Source organism: Octodon degus, unplaced genomic scaffold, assembly GCF_000260255.1.
Source record: "Octodon degus isolate 3935 unplaced genomic scaffold, OctDeg1.0 scaffold00082, whole genome shotgun sequence".
Classification (NCBI taxonomy): Eukaryota; Metazoa; Chordata; class Mammalia; order Rodentia; family Octodontidae; genus Octodon; species Octodon degus.
The window spans coordinates 6,507,163-6,524,773 of NW_004524658.1; positions in this window are offsets into that span (position 1 = coordinate 6,507,163).

Here is a 17,611-nt window from a genome sequence, read left to right on the forward strand (position 1 = left end):
GTACTGAAGTTCAGGTGCAGCTCTACAAAGTTTGGACTAATCCAGCTGCATCTGGCTTGGGTCAGGCTGCTGTGCTCAGCTCCTTCCCACTCCTGCCCTTGAGGGTGAACCTGTTGTGCCCTGGACCTGGGCTAGGACTGCGTCTGCGTCCCTCACTATTTGACAGTTCGACTTTCATGGACTCACTGTTTTATGGGTTTTAGAAAAATATTAATCTAAGTTATTTCTCACAGATTTTTTGCTATTTCATGGGATTTTGTGGTAGTGTACAGTACTGTATACATATTTATATGTGTACTCTTTATGGTTTTAATGGTTTTTGCCTTAAAAATTTAAAATATATTTAAAAAGTTAATTCTAACATAGTAAAAGAATATTAAATTGAAATAAAATGCACTGTTTACACTATGTATTTTTAACAGATGAATACATACTGTACAGTACACATATGTTGTTTAAAATCAAGTTGGTTTACAAGTTTAGAAAATGGTTAAGAACATTAGAGAGTTTTTTTGTTTTTTGGTGATACCAGGGATTGAACTCAGGACTTGGTGCTTGCTAGGCAAGCATTTATTCCACCAAGCTACCTCCTCGGCTCCCTAGAGGTGTTTTTAAAAGTGTGGGAAAGGTTAATAAGAGTGTGGGAAAGGTTTGTGAAGCCTTAGTACATATGCTAAAATAAATACTATGTTGCTAATTCACTACTTTCAGGGGCGGTTGGAGTGTAACCTCCATGATAAGTGAGGGGCCACTGGACCTCATCTTTTTTATCCTTTGCTCAGTTGATGGGTATTTGGGTTGTTTCTAAGATTTAGTTATGACAAATTGTGCTGCTATAAACAGAGATGTATATTGCTGTGGTAAGATGTTTTTAATTCTTCTGGAAGAATATCCAGAAGAGAAATATCTGGGTTGAATGGGACCCCTAATCCTAATTTTTGATGCAATTTCCACACGGATTTCCACAGAGGTTTCACCAGTCTATATGTCCAACAACTGGCCCTTAAACAAAGGACTTTTATCCAGAACATATGAAGAATTGCAAAAAATCAGGCCCCAGGCTGGCCAGATAGCTTAAAGGACTAAAGTGCCTGCTTAGGCAGAGCATAGCACCAGGGGTTCCATCCCTAGCACGCCATGCCAGCCCCAACCCCGGGGCTGAGATGAGAACTGAGACTGGGCATGGGGGTGCACACCTGCAATCTCAGCACTTGGGAGGCTGAAAACAGGAGGATCATTACAAGTCTGATGTACATAGTGAGACACTCTAGACCCTGTACTAAATACATAAAAAAAAAAAAAAATCAGGCCCCCAAAATTCAAAGACCAATCCAAAAATGGGCATCTGAGATGAATATACACTTTGCAGATGAAAAAATTTAAAAAACAAATAAATATATTTTAAGAGTTCAACATCATTGATCATTTTAGAAATGCAAATTAAAGCAACAGTGAGATTCCATCTCACCCCAGAAAGAATGGCTATCATAAAAACATCACCTAATAACAAATACTGACAGGGCTGAACATTTTGTGTTCTGTTGCATTAAAATCTATTGTGCTCTCTCACACTTTCAATGGATCTTTGACCAATAAATGATTTTCGAACAGATTATATCATCCATGTAGAAATACTAATTTACTACATTATCAGGTCTTCTAAATGTTGACATAATGTTGACAATAATATTGTATCACTACCAATATCATTGCAAAAATTCTTCAGGGAAAAAAAGGTCGTCAGGGGTTTGGAAGTTGTCCTGCTCATGGTGACAAACACAAACTTTCCAAAATTGTAACCTTACTTAAAAGCGTGAATTTTATCAATGGCACAAAATACTCACTTTTTTCTTTTAGTAACATATTTATTTTATTGTTAATTTTAAAGGAAATTTTTCCAGCAGAAATGTATGAAAACAATGGCCCAATAGAATAAGCGCTTCCCTGGCAAGCGCAAGGGCCTGAGTTCAATCCCCAGTTCAAAAAAAAAAAAAAAAAAAAAAAGAAAGAAAGAAAGAAAGAACTGAAAAATGAAGTACAAGAAATAAAGCCATGTTGTCATGTTGAGCTGCAGGTGACTCAGGTCAACAACTTCTGACATTGCCAGTCAAGTAGAAGACCCAATACTATTATGGACTTACTGGACTATTTTGGAATATTTTGCTGAGTTCACACACCTATAATATTTAAATGATGGAACTAAACAAAAAAAAGGGGGGTTATAGATGAATGACCATTTTGTATCTGTGTATTCAAAATGGTTAAGATAGATATACAGCTACTTTCTCTTAATTCAATGAATAGAGGGATTTGTTCTAATAGTGTTTGTAAATAGGATATCATGTCTGTATCTTGTACAACAAACAACCACCAGGAAGGAAGTATGCAATGTGTTAATTATTGGAACTGTCCTACCAATTTGATTTGAAACTGTCTCATTGCCATTTATTTCTTAATAAAATTATGGGAAAAAAATTGAAGGAAATTTTTTACCAAATACCTATGTCAAGATAACCATAGTTTGTCAATCATTATTTCATTTAAAATGGTATTCTGTGGGAAAAAAAAGAAGCCACATCAGCTTGCAATTCAAACACCTGCACACTTGATTTTCCTCAGAGCATGCATATGCGGATTGCAGCCGAATAATTTTATGTACTTCTCTCAATTTGTCACATTAGACACTGAAGAGAAGTTTGAAATTTCATAAAAATAATAATTTCTTCAGTCTTATGAAGAGATTTGATGTGTGGTGTGTGGCAATGAATGCTATGATCCTCATAATTAGGAAGTCTTTGCCTTTGGCTTTCTTGTTCAAGTGACTGTGCTTTGTGCTTCCTGATTGGTTATGGCCAGTAATGATTGTAGTGGTCAATACATTATGTCAACTAGTCTGGATAACTGGCAGTTCCACACTCTGGGCTGTGAGGGCCCCACCCCAGAGTAACTCAGGTTCAGAAGGATTTGGCATTCCACTTCCTCAGAGGAACTTCAGTCTTCACAGTCAGCTTGGACTTCATCTCCTGGCTTGATTATCAGAGATTCCTCATCTGTAGAAAGAAATGCTAAATGATAAGACTTGGAGTAAGCAACTTTGGGAGTGGAGAATAGAAGAGAAAAAGAAAGGAGAAATCCATGGCATGGAGTTCAAAATGACAGGAGCATAAATGAAGGCTTAGAATAAAAACCATCTCAGGAAATTCAGACTATTTTTCTGATCCCCCAAGAAAGGGATTAATGGTGTAATCTGTTAGGGTGATCTGCTCTGTGTTCACTTTGTGTACTGGTTTCCTATTGTTGCTATACCATATTATCACAAATTTAGTGTCTTAAAACAAATTTAGGTCTTGCAGTTTTAGAGTTCAAAAGCCCAAGATGAGTTTCAAGGAGCCAAAATCAAGATGCTGAAGCTTTAAGGGAGAATTAATTTCTTCAACTGATCCAGCTTTAGAAGCCACCTATCTTTCTTTGCTTGTGGTCCCTTCTTCCATCTGCAAGCCCAGCAATGGAGGTTTAGGTCCTCATGACACATCCCTTTCACCTCTTTTGCTGCCATCTCTTCTGCTTTTAAGGACCCTTGTGATACACTGGACCCACCCAGAGAAAGCAGGATGTGCTCCCTAATACAAGGGCAGCTGATTAGCACCATTAATTCCATCTGTCACCTTCATGCCTCTTTGTCACATACGGTAACACAGCCCCACAGCCAAGGAGTAGACTCCTTGAAGGACCGTATGTTCCCTACACACCTCGCACTGGATGCTTTTCCATCATGTGCTCTCAGACATAAATCAGTGATGGCAAAAAATTAATGACACCAAACAAGGAACCATTTTTTAAACACTGAAAAGCTTTTATAACTTTTTTTTCTTTGGTACCAGGGTTTGAACTCAGGCAAGTGCTGTTGCTTATGCTGCTGAGCTATCTCTTTGGCCTTTTATGACATCTTGTGAGCTTTGCTTGCATTTGGCTGCAGTAGCTTTCAAAGCTGCCCATGCTGGCCTCAAGGTTACAGTCCCTTTGCTTCAGACCCTTGAGTAGCTGAAATTAGAGGCAAGTGTCACCACACTGAGCTTCGTGCTTTGCTTTTTAATTATATTCATGTAAAAGACGGCAGTTTTTACTCTAAACGTGGTTACAATTTAACAGAAAAAAATATGTTTGTCTACAGACAAGAATCATTAATAACAGAAGATACTTTTTTTGTCTAAGCACAAAGTACAGAGCTCATAGATAGGATAAAAGGCTCATTTAATGGAGAGGGGCTAGAGAAAAAGAGTGTAATTTTATTTTATATGTTGTATATACACACATTCTGGAAGGCAAAGAAGAAGAGGAAGATCGAAATGATAGTTAAAATGAAAGCTGTGGAAATAGAAAAGGGTTTGATTATGCCTTCATTGTATTAATTTAAAGGTCTCTTGAAAATAGCCAAATAAAGAATGCTTTTCAAATTTCTCTTCTAATTTAAATACAGGAAGAAAATGCATCTATTTCTCTGTTCAAAAAATGTAGTACATGCATAGCCATGTTTATAGCAGCACAACTTACAATAGCTAGATGTTGAAAATACCCTACTGACAGATGCATGGGTAAAGTAATGGTGGTATTTACATGCAGTGGAATACTATTCTGCCATAAAGAAAGCAAAACTGGAAGCATTTGTAGGCAAGAGGATGGCTCTGAAGACAAAACAGGGAGGGGGAGGGAGGGAGAGAGGGAGGAAAGGGCAGAGTGAGAGAAAAAAGAGATAAAAGAATAGACAAATAAGATGTAGGGAGAAGTTCAAACAACGCCACAAAATATCTATTCTGTTGTCTCAAAAAAAATTGTTTTCTGATAAATGCTAATTTGATTCCTTTGTGCTACTAGTTTCTTTTGTTCATCAAAAAGAAAGTTTTATCCTTTTATTTGTTTGCTTCTTTGTAAAAGAGAATCTTTTTTTTTTTCACTTATGACTCCTACTCTGAGTCATGTTTTGGCCATTCTTTTATGATCAGGATCCACCATGTAGCAACCATTGTTATTCTTCAATTATTTTATATGGAATTTTATTTTTCATAAAGATGCTTTTACATTTTCTATATTGATATCTACTTGTATCACATAATAATGAAAAATAAAAACAAAATATCACCAAAGTAAATAAATAAAGCAGTAACTTTAAACTCATAAGACACATTTTATAATTACATTAAACTACTGATGTTTCAGTACTAGAAATTCTGTCTGACCCTGAAATTCAGTAGTCATAGTCAAGGATTCCCACCCTTGCTCTCTCTCATTCTCTTTCTTAACTGTCCCATCCTCATGCCCATTTTTACCACCAAAAGGGAACTAAGCTATATATATTTTTACCAGAGTTTGATTTCTACTCAAAGAAAAGCCTGCCTTATAGGAACAAAACTTATAAAAATATTATTATATATTTGCCAAAAGCTACAGTGCTTTTGATTGACATGTCTGTCCTGGAACATGCTGTTGTCTAACACCGCCTACTGTGCCTGACTCCAGATACTCCCAATTAGGGATTTTGAAGGGCAAAAACAGAGGCAATAACTGCCAGCTCTTTATATCCCATTCCCTCGCTAGCTGAGTAAGGCACACTGCAGAATGGCAAGGGCGGTGGGGGACGCAGTAGCTAGATGTCTCCGGAGACGTTGCCTCTATGTGTCACCAGAGCAGCCTCTCGTTTTGGAGAGTCTTCAATATCCCGGTCCTCTGGGATCATGTTCTGGGTTTACATCCTGCTGAAGTCATTTGGAGGATTTTAAAGGAAGTGAATGTTTTGTGAAAACTCCTGTGACAGACAAAATGAGCAGCTCTTGCTGATAGGGAAGAGGATGGCCGCCTTCACAGATTTTTGCGCCTGGCTCTAAAACTAAACAGCCTGCTACAGCCAGACAGAGTGCAGTCAGCAAGCTGCACACAGGAGCAGGTGGGCCCTCAGAGGTCTGCGATGTGCACGGCCATTCTCAGTACATCAGACAGAACTGCCAAACCGAGCAGGCAAGATTTTCTAGCTGCCCAGTGTTTTTAAAATCTTCATAGCACATCTTAAGAACCCTAGTCCTCTTTTCCAAAAGTGAGTGTGGAAAATGCATCTCTTTTGAGACAATCTTACTACCTTCAAGCAACATCTTCTCCCGGGCTCCCTGAGGGGAGGATGTCCCTGCTAGCAGCATCCCAGCCCTTCCCAACAGACATCCTGGTTCCAAATGAATCTCACTGCCTGGGTCCTAAACCTTCAAGGCTCCTTCCCAGGGAAAACACTGTTTTAACAGATGGTTTCCAGAAAGCAGGTGGGGGCAATGAGGAGGAAATGAAAAAATTTCAACTCGCACAAAATGTATTTCAGGGTAGCAGGTTTGGTATCCTTTACATCAGGTAGCTTGCTAGTAGGGAAAGCTTCCGTGTTTTTTCTCATCTGTGTCTTTAATTTATTTTTTTAGAAAAAATATCAGTCACTGCTAAGAGAAAAGGATAGCTGAAGATGGTGCAATACAGCAAGGCATTACCTTTCAAGGATTTCCAACATGGTAGGTAAGAAGTGAACATAACTAAGCATAGCACAGGGCACAGATACAGTAAACATCATCAAAAGATTTCTTAGAAGTAAACACCATTTCCTACTAAACCAAGGACATCTGTATATACTTGGGGGCAGTTTCTGATGTCAAATACACGCAGTCATAATTATATTCTTTTTCAGCCTCGCATGTTAATCTCACCCAGGTAGGTTCAACTCCTTTCTCTGGTTGGTACTAATAGAAAATGGAAGAGAAACAATAATCTGGTAAGTGAAGAAAAGCAATTACACAGCTTACGAAAATACCCAAAATGAATTATTTTCCTTCCTGGCTGCGACTAACTTCAAAAACAAAAGAAAATCTGTGACCTGAACAAGAAAGCACAGAATTGAGTATGTCTTTAATTTTGTAGGACACTAAGAATGTTGCTGAATCCAGGACAGCCCTTTATGTTGTACCACGGGCAACGAGAGCAGGGAAGGGCGCTGACATGTTTCCCCACTTCTGTTCAGCTTCATGCTGCTACGATAAAATGTGAAATATTCGTCAAAAGTGCATTTGGAAATATTTACTGGCAGTGGAATAGCATGCCAGGCTTTGGGATATTTCATTGTCACCATTTCAGAAACCTCACCTGCCTGGCAGATTGTTTTGCTTAAAGTGAAAAGAAAAAAAAATAGTGGTGTCTATTTTAAGCATTATGATCCTTAATTTCTTAATCTTCTGTTCTTGAGTTCTATAATACATCTATTCAAAGCAGTACATATGCATTAAGAAGCACACAAAAGTCACCTTTTTCTTTTCTCCCCAAAACATTAGCCTTTTGATTCTGTATTAAAAGGCTGTTTTAAACAAGTTCTCTAAACCAACTTTCTCATGTACATGTGACAGAACAGTGAGCCAGTATTTCTGGATACGGTATCTGGGAAAATATTCCACCCATAATTATCTCACATGCAAAAAAATGCTCAGGTATCTGAACCTTTGTGTCCCTGCAGAAATCCTATTCCTCAAGGAAATGAAATCAGTACAGGTGTCTTTAGGAGGTGTTTGGAGCCTTCAGAAATAGCACTAGTACCTGTAGCAGTCCCTGGGCCTCCCACAAGGTGAGCACACAGAGAAGTGGCACTACCTACGGACCACGAAGCAGGCCTTACCTAAACATCAAGTCTTCTGGCCCCTTGATCTTGGACTTCCCAGTCTCCAGAAATATGAGGGAAATTATATTGCTTATAATTAATGGTATTCTGTTATAACAATTGGAATGGGCTAAGACAACAGCTCCTGAGCACAGACAATGCCGGCTCTGGGAGAGGAGAATTCAGGAGCTTCTCTCCCATCTTACACAGCTTCCTCCAGATCTTCCTAATATAGTTCATAGCAGCTACTAAGGATTCCCTACTAACAAAGATTACGAGATACTCAGTATTCCAGGAAAACATCCCTAATGTGTATGCACTTTCATATGTCCAAACCCAAAGTATCCTAGCAATGGCTGCCTGCGGATGCTAAGATGAGGGGTTTGCCCAGAGGTACTGACCAGGATAGAAACGCTCAGCCTCTGGGTCACTAGACCTCAAAACACCAAATCCCCCACAAAAATTAATAATAACCATCTTGACAATAAGATCCATATTTTGAACACATTTCTCTCAGAAAATCAGAAGCAGTTTTTCAAAACTATGGCTCCTTTCTGCAAATGTGCTGCTTGCGCTGACACAACGCATTCTCCTTCGAGTGTTCTTGGGGCCAAAGCCTGCATGCCATCAAAACAAGCCCCTGAATGTCATTGATATTTATGAGTAATATGTGCTCCCACACAGCTGGTGGTCAAAAAGAGCAGCAGTTACCTAGCCTGAGAAGGACTAAGCACATTTGCTCCTGTGACTTGCAGCCCTCCCTGCAGTCCTGCCCACAAACTATCTCTCTCCTCCCTCCAGGCTCAACTGCACCACCACACCTATCTGTTCTTCTCTAGCAGGCATGACCACTGATGTGAGCTTAGTTTCTGAGAAGTCTGCCAGGATTCAGAGCACTTCAGATTGCATTGCCACCTGCCCACTCAAGGACAATTCTGGGAGGCCTCAAGCCAGCTTCCTCCAGTACTGTCTGCATATGTGGTCACCTCAATATTCTCATGATTTCTTCAATATCTGCTTCGCACAGTTCCTCACTGGTAAATTCCATTCATTTTCCTGGACCATGTTCAGCAGCAACTCATGGGTTCCAAACTCACCACTCTAACGGTGTCAGTTTCCACCTGATATCAACCCTGTGTGTCTCTCAATCTTCTGGTCCACCAGCTCCATTGTTCTCCAGATTTCAACTTCAAGGTTGCATTGTACCTTTATTCTCATCAGCACTCTGGACTTCCTCAAAATGTTTATCTTTTCCAGTTACAACCACTGGTGCTGAGTAGAGTGGCCAGACATCTCTGTTCCTGTCCTGATTGCTCGTGTTGGCAGCAGAACCAGCAGGCAGAGGCCTGCTTGGTGCCTGTACAAATGCACACATGAGCCTCACCACTTGCAAGTCTCACTGGTTGGCTTCCTGTCTAGGATCCAATGAAATGACTTCAAAATGTTGTACTACCTTTGAGGAAACTTCTCAAGTTTCATGGGGATTTTAGCCTTGTCTGGCCCTATGCTATGACTTGTGCCTACATGTCCCTCTAAACCCTTATACATTCACAGGTAGAGTTTTTTTCAGAGGTGGCTAGATTTAGAGTGTGTGATTGATTCGTAGTCTAATGTTAGGATTAAGGGTGCTAGGATTAAGGGTGAGTGGCTACTAAATCAGCTCACTGATTACATTGGCACCACCCTATTCGGGGTAGACTGGATACAATATAAGGGGCAGAAATTGGCTTCTCTCCTTTGTTGCTTTGCTACAGTCCACCCACCATGAACCGTTCTTCTGTGCCAAGCTGCCCTGCCTTGGAGCCAGCCAATTATGCACTGAAACCTCTATAAACTATGAGCCAAATAAGCCTTTCCTCCTTGAAATGTTGGATATTTTATCTCAGAAATGAGGAAAGTAAGTAACACACCCTAGCTGGGCTTCCCTGAGGCTTGCAGCTCTCACCTCCAGTCTTCCAAGGACCTCAGCAGAAGGTTTTTCTGCAGAAGCTAGAGGGGAGAGTGAGCTCAGCAGTGTGAGCAGTTCACAGGACTCCCGCTCGCTCCCTAAGCTGAGGGATGGAACTGCACAGGCAAAAGCCCCAGAAGAAGAATTCTGAGGTGCAAATCCTTGGTCCACTATTTATCTGCCATATGACATCAGGAAATTTGTTTAATTTCTCTCTATCTCAATTTTCTCATTTAGAAAATGAGACTAATTCATTGTGAGAGGGCATATCAGCCAGTGTTTTACTAGACAAACAGATATAACACAAGATATAAAATGTATAAGAAATTACAAGGTTGGCTTATAATCAGAGTCACAGAATTGGATGAGGAAGCATACAGAGGGTGACCACACACCAGAAACCAAGGTCTCAAGCCAGGATCTGGAGTATACTACAGTGTCACATGCGAGTCCATAGCAGAAGGCTGTGGGTCTGTGGCAGAAGGCTGACGAGTCTATGACAGAGACTGAAGGATCTGAGGTGGAAGCGGAAGAATCGGCACTAGAATCCAGGAGCTGGTGTTCAAGCTGTAGGTGAAGCCCAGAGCTCCTCTGAAAAACAAAAGCAAGTCTTTCCTTCTCCTTTCCCCTCTATACTGTCCAGGCAACAAGCCACCCCAGGGTGGGTCCTGTCTCCCCTAGGTGTAGCATTGCTGGGCCAATTTAGATAAGCTTCCTAGCTACTCAGGTGGACACAGTCAATCAACCATTACAGGATGGAAGGAAGTTAACCCTGAAGCTGGGACAGTATGATGGAAAGTGCTCCAAACATGTTAATCATTTCTAATTAATGCAAAAGGCACTCATTTTATTGTACAACCTTCAGAAAGCTGTGTCCCCACCGGTGAGGGTCTGCCTTGGTTCATCTTACCCTCTCCACCAGGATTTTCACTTGCACATTCAAATGCTTCCCTGTATGAGGTGCTGTTCTTCACACTCCCTCCTCCCCACGGTAGACACTGTCTGAGGCTTACTCTGTCTTTTATCCTTTGAGTTCTAGCAATTAAGTCTTATATCCCTTGCTAAATGAAAGGCAAGAGATTACTTTAGAATCAACCTCCATTTGCCCAAAGGACTATTGGGCATCATAGAAAATAAATACTTTTAGTGAGTCTTTGACTTGATTTTGGGGCACTGATATATTCACTTCCTCTGAGATTGGTCTGAGATGTTTATTTCTTTCATCTAAAGAAGCCCCCAGTTAATCACAAACAAGCAGCAGCAGTCTAAAGTTAGTCTGTCCTTCCAGATATCAGGATCCATCAGGATTTATTCCTGGGGCAGGATGCACAAGTGTTTTATCTATTTGGATCCATCCAATATTCTCTCACTTGCCTTCTATCAAGCATTGGGGAATTAATCTAGGTTTGTTCCAGTGTCACACCTAGGCTCTGCTCCCAGAGATGATGATTCAGTGGCTTGGAATGGAGCTCAGGTGTCTGAGTTTTATAATGTCTCCAGGTGATGCTGATGCAGGTGAGGACAGAGGGATGAATCTTGTCCTTGACTGTTCTTTCCAGGGCTTAGCACAATGTCTGCCACATATTTGTTGGTCTGATCCTAAAGCAACCAGTGCTATCTGAGGACAAAGTAACACAGGCTTGGCTCCTAAAGTGAGATCAGTAGAGATGAGATCCTGCACTCCTGTGTTTTAGCTGCACTGTTCTTTTCCCTGCTCAGAACCTTCCTCAACTTCACTTTGCACTTTATTTACAACTTTTTTTTAATTTTATGTATTTGAAACAGGGTCTCACTAACACAGCTTGGACTCATAGTGATCCTCCTGTTTTAGCCTCCCCTGCACTGGATTTATAGGTGTGTATCACCATACCTGGTCTTGGTGGCTGACTCAGGGCACCTGGGGCAGGACCTTCATGGTGTATGGTATCAGGGATTGAACCCAGGTACTTGCGCTTGCCTAGGCAGGCACTTAGACCACTGAGCTATCTCCACAGGCCTATTTACACCCTTTAACTTGTTCTGGGAGTACCCAGTTCCCTTCAGTTACACACAGCACATAGTTCCCACTTAGTCCTACTATGCATAAGAACCTCAAGAGTGCACCAAAAATAAGCTCAGGTAACTACAGACTCCAAGCAACCTGGAGGAAGAAGTAACATGGCCAAATTCCAAGATGAAATTTCATTCAGCCCTCCTATTTCTCCTTGGCTTTACAGGACTGGTGGCTTTGGGGAAATTGAAGCTGTGGCTGCTGTAATGTCTGATGGGAAATAAGATGATTAGATGGGCAGGGAGTAAAGCCAGTGCAAATGTTGTGGGCTGAACAAGTGCTAAAGAGTTCTAAAATCCTTTACCTAACTGAGTCCTATTGTGTCCTGACTTCTGCCTACCCACCATCCCCTCACCATGCAGGAGGCAAAGTGGAGGTACAGCTTCTCAATAGTGCAGGGTTTGGGGTAGCCTAGTGTGAGGCTCACAAGGGTTGAATGAAACAGAGCTTCAAGAAACAAGACTAGGCGATGCCCAGTCAAAGCTGCACTGACATTTAGGCTTCTCTGGCTCCTTTAAAAATGAGTTAGTAGGGCCAGGCAAATAGTTCAGTGGATTAAAGTACCTGCAAGCAGGCACAGGGGCCCGGGGTTTGATCCTCAGGCCTGACATGCTGGCCCCACCCCAGGGATGTGCTGAGAAGGTGATTGAGACTAGGCATGGTGGCATGTACCTGTAATCCCAGCACTTGGGAGGCTGTAAACAGGCGGATCACTATGAGTCTGATCTTGCAGTGAGACCCTGAACACCCTGTAGATCTTTCTCTAAAATATTGGAAAAAATAAAAATAAAAATGAGTCAGTAGGAGGCAATAGACTAAGAAACCCTTGCATGTCTGACACCAAAAGATACCTAAGCTGCAAGTACTTTTAGCCACTCCATCCTCAAAATATAGCATCATCAGAAGCTCATCTCTATGTACTTCAGAATTCCCAAATCCATTAAGTGAAAATAATTTTGATAGCCTCCATTTTATAGATATTGATGCATTGAAAACTAATAAATGACACTAAGCACCAAGAAGTGATTAATAAGAATTTATACAATCATCTCAAGAATGATGATGCTCCACCATCTTCTTCATTATTAATGATCAAGACAGTCTTATTTAAAGTAGGTGATCGTAAGCACCAAGAAGATAAATCTACCACATTTGCATTCAAGACCTTCTTCCCATGGAAAGAAATTTCATCTTACAAGTATCTCATGATATTTATTCAATTACTTCATTGTATACTGTTGTCTCCCACCAGAATTTATATGGGGAGAAGAGGCCAGATTGCCTTTTCCTGTATACTTGACATGAAGTGTCATTCCTATATTTTGCACTAAATAAGCATCTTAACACACTTTCATTTCTTCCTCTAGGATTATAGTCTGCACAAAGGTAATGATATGCTACTCATACAGCGCAACTCCAAAAGTGTGAGAGAGCCCAGAACCACACAGATAATGACACCCTTTGCTGTGCCAATTTTGGCCAGCTCTTATAGTCACTACTCTCCAACTCTCAAGAAATGCCACAAGAGCACTAGGCGGAAATCCTTCATCGGCTCAACTCTTAAAACATTCTTTCTTGCTGGAATACAACAAACACTCCCCACTGTTCATTAGCTAGTGTACACACTGTCTTAGGCTACTTTGGCCTCTATAATAAAATAGCCTAGATTGAGTGGCTTATAAACAGCACAAATCTGCTGCTTATGGTGATGGAAGCTGGAAGCCTGAGATCAGAATGAGGAAGATACGGTGTCTGTATAGATGCATGTTCTGCCGCCTGCAAGTACCAAACGGCTGCATCCTCACAAGGAGAAAGGCCAGGAAAGCTCCTTCCAGGCTTCTTGGTAAGAGCAGAAGCCCCACTCATGAAGGCAGAGCCTTAGCAAATGCTAGACCACCCACTACTCTTGAAGCAAGTGCTAAAAGAGGTGATAGTATACTGCCCCTCATTTAAATAATACCCTCAAGTTTCAGACATGCTTTATATTATCTCTTTTGCTCCTCACATCAGTGTAGCAATCAGCCCATTTTATAGATTAAGATGTTGGACACATGCAAGAGGTCATTTCACTGCCTTTTGAAAAAAGCACAAAATCATTCTAAATAAAAACTGTGAGAAGTTTATATCAATCCCACTTCAAACAACATTCATAACAAGCACAGTACAGAGCACAGGAAGTTGACAGATCTGGATCCTCATTCTGGTTCTACCATTTCCAAGCTCTGTATCCTTAGGTAAGATGCTCAGCACCCCGGACATGCAGTTTTCATCTATGAAAACAGCACTACCTCGCCAGGTAATTATGGTGGTTAACATAAAACTTCAAGTACAAGGACTTGCTTTGATGCCTGCTACTAATAAGCACTTAGAAAAGGTTGCTTTATAACAAAAGTCCAACTACTCTTCCTAATTATTATCCCTCATAAACATACCTGAAGAAATAATAAACCGAGAAAAAGTCTGTTCGTGTCACTAACAAGACAAAAAAAAAATGTCACTCTGTAATCAGAAACACTGTTCCTATAGCTCCTGCTCCTTCTGGTATTTATTATAAAGGACTTCCAGAAGCAGATCTTCCATGGACAAGACAGAGTTCAGAAAATGTTCCTTCTCCTGTGGCAATTTTCTTTATCTCTTTGACCTACACAGAGAAGCATTCTTATTCCCCTTTGCCATTGATTAATGGCATTTTTCACAGGTGCTTTACAACTCTTTAATGTGTGATGTCCTGAGAAAGCTGCCAGAACCCTGATCCTTGCTTTATTGTCTGCACATTGCAGTAACCTAACCTGGGAAACAGACATCACCCTTCCCCCGAGGAGCTGCTTTGCATGCTGGGCCAGCGCATCCATGTTCCTTCTTCCAGGCTTTGTTTCTCCCTTACTGTCACTGCCCAGACACCAAGCAAATGGGATTTTTTTCTTCCAGGGAGGGTTTGCATGGAATCCAATTCAAAGACATATAATTGGCAGTTTTTCATCTTTCAAAGGCCTTTTCAATAGTCATGATGCTACTCTCAGACTTGCTTTGATTCTCCCAAAGCATTGCCTCACCTCCAAGACTGTTGCTAGGATATAGGGGATATCACAACTCCTGAATACACAGGCAGAAGGAAAAAATTTTCCTCCTTCTTATAAATGTCATTGCAATACTTGCTCTGCTTTCTTCAAGACCAAGCTGAGAACAAAAGAATCAGATTACCAGCATGAAGTTATTCAAAGTGAAAGTCAGAAACCAGGACTACTGGCTGACCTGGGGGTGCAGGTAGAAAAGACATTGTGAGAAAGAAAGCTTAGCTTATTTTGGTAGTGAGGTGACTGCCATGTGGATCAGATCCAGAACACACAGGTGTGCAAACAAATGTGCATCACAGGTAGGGGATGACAGAGGCTGAATTGCCCTAATTTTAGGAAGCTCCAGCATTTAATAAACACTGACCAACTTGACAATCGATAGCACTTAAATATAGTATCTAAGAAGGTTGTTATGTCAAAGGGTTATCCATGTGTTATTTTTTGGATATATCCAGAGTCCTTGATACTACTCTCTTTAAAAGGTGGCCTCCTTCCCTTAAATGTGGTCTTCATTTAGTGATTCTTTTGTGGCTAAAAGAATGTGACAGAGTAACAGCAACACTGTCATGAGATTAGGACACAATCTGAGGTGTGACTTCCTTCTTACATTCGCCTTCCACCACTGGTTCTGGGGGAGGTCATGTCACAGCAGCATGCAAGCAGCCCAGCACAGAACTAGTAAGCAGAGGAAACGAGACCATCTGATAGTTAGAGCCCATGAAGACCTGTGTCCTCCAGAAAATTAATAGCCTGATTCTTTAGCTTCATGGAGCCAATATCTTGGCTGCATCTCTCAAAAGGCCCCCAGCCTGAAGCATGTCACTAAACCCCTTCCCAATTTCTGGTCCATGTGGACTATGAGGAGGTTCCCAGGCATTCAGCACTGTGCTCGTGGATGTCTAAGCCATTAGCTCTGCTCCGGAGTTGTACTAGTTCATATTAGCTAACCAATCAGCTAACAAAAATGAGGTCTGGGGTGCATTAAAGAGAGGATGGGAATCAGATATCTTTATATCCTTTTGTCTCTAATTTGTGTTGACAAAGAAGACAAGCCACGGTAGGACACCATAGGAATTCTGTTGACACCAACCCAGCAAGACCTAATACGACAGAAAGGCACCCTGGAATCCCACGCTTTCCCAGTGAGCTCCTAGCACTCACCCTTTGGCCATCACAGATCTGAGTCCACTTTCTGTTTTCAAAAGATGAGACTAAGCTGAACACAGTGAGGCAGGTTAACTGCACAGAAAGCCATCTACACCAAAAAATCAGAAGCAGCAAGAAGACAGCTCACAGGTAAGAACGGCCTGAATACCCACCCCTGAATACCCACCTTAAGACTCAAAATTCCATGCAGGTCAAAATGTGGCACACATCATAAGGATTTAAACAGTTATTCAGTGTGAACACAACTAGACGCATACAGCAGCAGTTCCCAGGCCTGGTTACACATCAGCTCTGTGGTAGCTCTGGGAAAGCATAAGAACCTGCGGAGTTACAATCTCTGGAAATGAGGCCATGACTATGGTTGAGAAACCATGAAATTCCCAGAGCCAAAAAGTCAAAGGTAAAATAAATGAAGATAAAATAAAGAAAAAAATTAATTTAAAAACTAAAAGTCAAAAGGTGTTGGGTCAATGGTTTTCATCTTACGGATACCTTGCTGTTTCTAGATAGACTATCCATGAGGAAGAAAAACAGTTCCCCATTCCTAACAAAGATGAATAAATAATGAGTTAGTGCTGGAGCACCTTAAGCCATCAGAAGAAAAGTGTCACATTAACCCAGAGCTTGGTATTACCATTGTTCCGCTCAAGAAAATATTTGGTGGCTCGTACCTGCTGCTTCGGAAGCCTACTTCCCTTTGGAGGGGAGCTCTGAAGCTGCTCCATGTGCCCTTGGGTGCACAGTATGCAGAGTGGGGCTGCTTCCAAAGGCCTGGCCTCGGGAATCGGCCTCTGCATAACTGGGTTTGAGGAGCAGGTGCTGGGTGTCTGGTAAAGGGCCTGAGGCTCACCCTGCTACCGCTTGGCCTTCACACATAATTGTCCTGGGAAATGGGCTGATGTGCGCCCATAGCATGTGCGCTTCTCACAAATGTTCACAGACTGTGGCCCTGAGAAGCCACTAACAGCAGCCAGTAGAAGCTACCAAAGAAATTCCCAGCTCAGAAACACATAGGAAGGAAATACACTAATATGCTGATCATAGTTATTGCTCGATAGTGGAATTTCATATAATTCAACATGTTTCTATCCTATAAAGTCTTATGTTGCATGATTTTACACTGGTCTTGCCATACACAGAATCAGAAAATAATGTGTTCATGTTTTTCTTAAATAAGTAGAAGGAGGAACAAGAGGCAGTAGTATCAGACCCCAGATCTAGCCAGATCTAGGAAATTCTGCAGGGTGCAGGCAGTGATCACAAAGGTAGGGCATGTTTAGGAGCTGAACACATAGCTGCAGATGCAGACTGAGGTAGAGAGAAACAGAATAGCCAGGTCTCTTGCCCTCCACCTTCCTTCCCATGCTTCTCTTTGACTAACTCTGACTAAGAAGAGCAGGCCCTGTAAAAGGCAAGAAATCAGCCCAAAAGCAAATAGAGCTGAACAGTATGTTTTGGATTCATTTTCCACTTTATCTCTCAATGTTCAACACTCTCTTCTACCAAACCAAAAAGAGAATGAACTTTCAAAGCACTGTGAAAACTACCTACCTAGATTGATGGCAGTTCATTTTCTGTGAAAAGGTGCTACGACTTCAGAACAGTGATGGGAGAAAGGAGTAAAATTCACAAAATTAGCAGCATTGCCCACTGGGAAAATTTTATACACAGGTTTAGTTATTAGGCCTATTTATAAAATCTAT